This window comes from Amphiprion ocellaris, chromosome 11 (genome assembly GCF_022539595.1).
Source record: "Amphiprion ocellaris isolate individual 3 ecotype Okinawa chromosome 11, ASM2253959v1, whole genome shotgun sequence".
NCBI lineage: Eukaryota > Metazoa > Chordata > Actinopteri > Pomacentridae > Amphiprion > Amphiprion ocellaris.
Window position 1 is genome coordinate 17,578,705 of NC_072776.1, and position 3,739 is coordinate 17,582,443.

The following is a 3,739-nucleotide window of genomic DNA, read 5'->3' on the forward strand; positions in this document are numbered from 1 at the left end:
AAATTTCTCAGTAGCTCAGAGGACAGGCTGCTTTTTACACAACCTTGTAAGAGAATGTCTGTCAATGCTTTCAGCAGAATTTAGAAACACAACACTTCCTAAACAGATATTTTGAGGCTGTGAGGTTGAACGTTTGAGAGTATGTCAGTGTGTTTGTTTTTGGTCTTTCTGTTTCTAGGTGGAAGCTGAATTAGTGAGGATGACTCCTGCTCCTGTCATCTCTAAGCTCCTCACACATCTTTACCTGCACATGAGGAAAATCACTCCTGTAGAATGCAGGTATGTTTGTCATTATTATGAAAAGATGTTGCCTGGTGACCTGTCAGAAACCCATTATACAGAGTAAGCCAAAATAATGTTTACACACATCAGGAAAAGAAAAACTTGCATAAATATTTCAATACCAAATTTATTCAGACATCATGAGATTAATAAAAGTTATCTTTGGCCTCTACAATTACAAGAGGTGCTCAAAGTGGAGGCCACTGGCTTCCAGACATTTCTTGTGTTGTGGACGTCACTTGTTGATGCTCCATTCATGAGGGTAGCGCCATCTGTTGGGAAAACATCGTACAACAGGACATAGAGTTATCGTGATTTGATCAAACTTAGAAAGAGGTATCTATATGTATAGAAGTACTTATACAAATGAAATATTTGTAAAAGTTTTTCTTTTCCTGATGTGTGTACATTATTTTGGCTGACTGTGAACTTAATGAGAACAAAACTGTCATTTAATTGTTGCTCTGAAAGCTTCTTTAGTGAAAACCGGCTGGTGTTCTGCTTTGAAATAAACTGCTGTTGAGGTCTGTGTTTTTAGGTTTAACCCCACAGTTTCTGAATGAACTGATAGTTTGTTTTTTTCCTGATCAATGTGGACGTTATAATTGATAGTAACATTTACTGATCATATAATCAGCATGACAATATAACAGTATAACATTATGACCACCTGACTAATAGTGTGTTGGTCCCTTTATGCTGCTAAAACTCCTCTGACCCAGTGGTTCATCAGAACTTCTGGGGATGTCCTGTGGATTCTGTGGGTTGCAGGGTGGGTCCTACCTAGACCAGGCTGATCCTGGACCATCCCACAGATGCTCAATCAGATCTGGATGTGGGGAGTGTGGAACCCAGGTGAACAGTTTAGCTCTGTCGTGTTCCTCAGACCACTCCTGAGCAGTTTTAATTTGTCCTGCTGAGGGTGGCAGCTGGCATCAAGGACTGCTGTTGCCATGGAGACTAGGGGGTTGTTTGTCCTACAGTGTTTAGGTGGTGGTACATGTCAAACATCCACATGAACGTCAAGGTTTCCCAGCAGAACGTTACATTAGAACAAGATGATGGATGATGGAAACTGTGATGGTGTTGGATTGTCAGACCGTAATGTTGCAGCTCAAAGCAGCTTTTCTAGCTCAGTTCATTCTGACATTCAGCTATGAATCAACACAGCAGATGGTGATCCATGCTGTGGAAGTCTCACATCTCCTGATTTAATGGAGCTGCTTTGCACTTTTTACACTATTTATTCACCAACACTTTATTTAATAAAAGTCCCATCTAGTTTTTATGAGGAATGTGATGTTTTAATTTCTCTGTGAATAACTGCAGTCTAATGCAACAGCTGGAATTGTAACATCTGTCCTGATATTGATCATGAAGTATTGATCAGAATACTTATGGTCAGCAGTCATCCCTGAAGTTTTACATTAAAATCTTTACTTGTGTTGTGAACTTTGGTAAGAAGCAGAAACGTTAGCGTTGCCATGGATACATGAGTGTTAAATTCTGTCCATGTTTCCATTTTGGGAAATGCAGTCCAGTTCCAGAATGTGGAGGAATTTAGTCTCACAATCACAGACAACAAATATTATCTGAAAGTCGGGTTATTGTTGTTTATCAGCACAATACAAAAAGATTAATGTTAGAAATATTCCAGTTAAGACTCTAGAATATCATGATTTACGTAAATTTACCTCAATAATATGAATGTTCACGTTAAGATTGTACAGTGATATTTATTATGTAAGTTTAGCTGATTAAAGTTTATGACTGCACTAAAATATTATTTAAATTGACATCATTATTATAATATTTAGGGTCAGACCCTACAGTATTGAGACTAAGAAATCAAATATTCTATAAAATGTAAATACACTGAACTCATTTGGATATATTTAAGTGAGACTCTACAATATTATTTGAGACAAATCTATATAAATCAAAATTTTAATAATTTTCACGCCAAACATTTACTGGACTGATTTAAACATTAAAATCATTCCTTTCTAATCCTCTGCTGTAGGTTCAAACCTGAGGCCTTAAATAGAAACACACAAGTATCTGTTAGAAGGAACTTCTGCAGAGTCCTGGTTCCAGAACATGATGATAGAATTATAGACAAACTTTAACAAAAGCTGCCTGAGAGTTTACAGGTTTTTATGTTAGATTTCTTCAGTAATTTAATGAGAGTTATCAGCAATAATCAAGTGTTCATTTGATGAACTTCATTTCCTAAAACATCCAGAATTGGAGCTCATATCTTTGGCAGCTGTAAAGTTTCTGCTCCTTCAAAGTTCACAACACAATGAATGAATTCCTAAAACACTCTCAATGCTGGAGAGCGTTTGTGATGCTGAAGCAGTGACCAGTTTTTCTGTTTCTTCTCTGGAGATGCACAATGAGGGACGTCTGCAGCGACTGAGAAAGAGTCTCACCACATCCTGACATGAGGAAAAAGACTTTATTGAAGACTACAATGAGAAAAACTATCAGACAGCAGACGGCTGCATTCAAGGTGAGCTCTGAACATTTGATCTGGAACAGGAATTCAATAACGGCAGCATGAGCTTCATTTCAGTCTGTAGCTGCTGAATTCATGGATGAATCATCTGGCACTGGAGAAGAAGACCATCAAACATCCACGTCAGCTGATGGAGGTCCAAGAGTCTCACCGAACAAACAACCTACAGAGTGAAGACCTCGAATCTGATTGGACGGCCTCCTATTCAGCCACGTGTGAACAAATGCCTCTAAGTTGATTTGTTTTCTAAAATAAATCTAGTTTGAGTCCTAATCTATGCCTGTGTGTTTGCTTCTGTACACCGCTGTTAACAGTTTAGGCTGTTAGATTGTTCCAGATAAGACGAGTACAAGATTCTTTAGAGCTGTTCTACCACGAGCCTGACAGGAAGAACTCCAACAGCTACTGAATGTTCCTGTGGTTCCCTCAAGGCTACAGGAGGAGCCCTATGAGGACGAGCCGGTCCACCTGATGGTGGCCAGTCGCTGCGGTTCAAAGCCAACACCGACTACGTGGACTTCTACTGGACCACACGGAGGCCTTCAAACCGGACCAACAAGTTCACCGACTCCCCGACTCGTGGGTCTGAGGACGCCGCCGAGCCTCGACCCAGCCGGCCTCCTGTCTGTGGGTGTTTGAGTGCTGAGAGGTTTGTGGATACATGTGAACGTGTCTGTGTTGAAACAGCAGCTTTGGACTCAGTAACGCCGGGAAAAACCAAGAGCTCCTTTATTTGTGACTTCCACTAAAAAAAACTGATGAAAATAAGTTTGCCAGGGTTCTGACTGATAACAGATTATTAAATAATGAAAATAACAGTTTAAATATTCCTTTAAACAATCCTTTTAGGTCTACATTTCCTTTAAACTGACTTCTTAGTATATGTACAAGTATTTTGGGTGGAATATACCAATAAGCCTGATGTTCAAGGGTTCT

General features: G+C 39.4%; 1 long non-coding RNA gene across 1 annotated transcript; it reads left to right on the forward strand.

The window, feature by feature from the left end:
- The first annotated feature begins 1,066 nt into the window (after positions 1-1,066).
- LOC129349985 (uncharacterized) lies at positions 1,067-3,076 on the forward strand. Its single transcript, XR_008603168.1, has 2 exons — positions 1,067-2,797; positions 2,861-3,076. It is a non-coding gene; the product is annotated as an uncharacterized LOC129349985 (long non-coding RNA).
- The last annotated feature ends 663 nt before the right edge of the window (positions 3,077-3,739 follow it).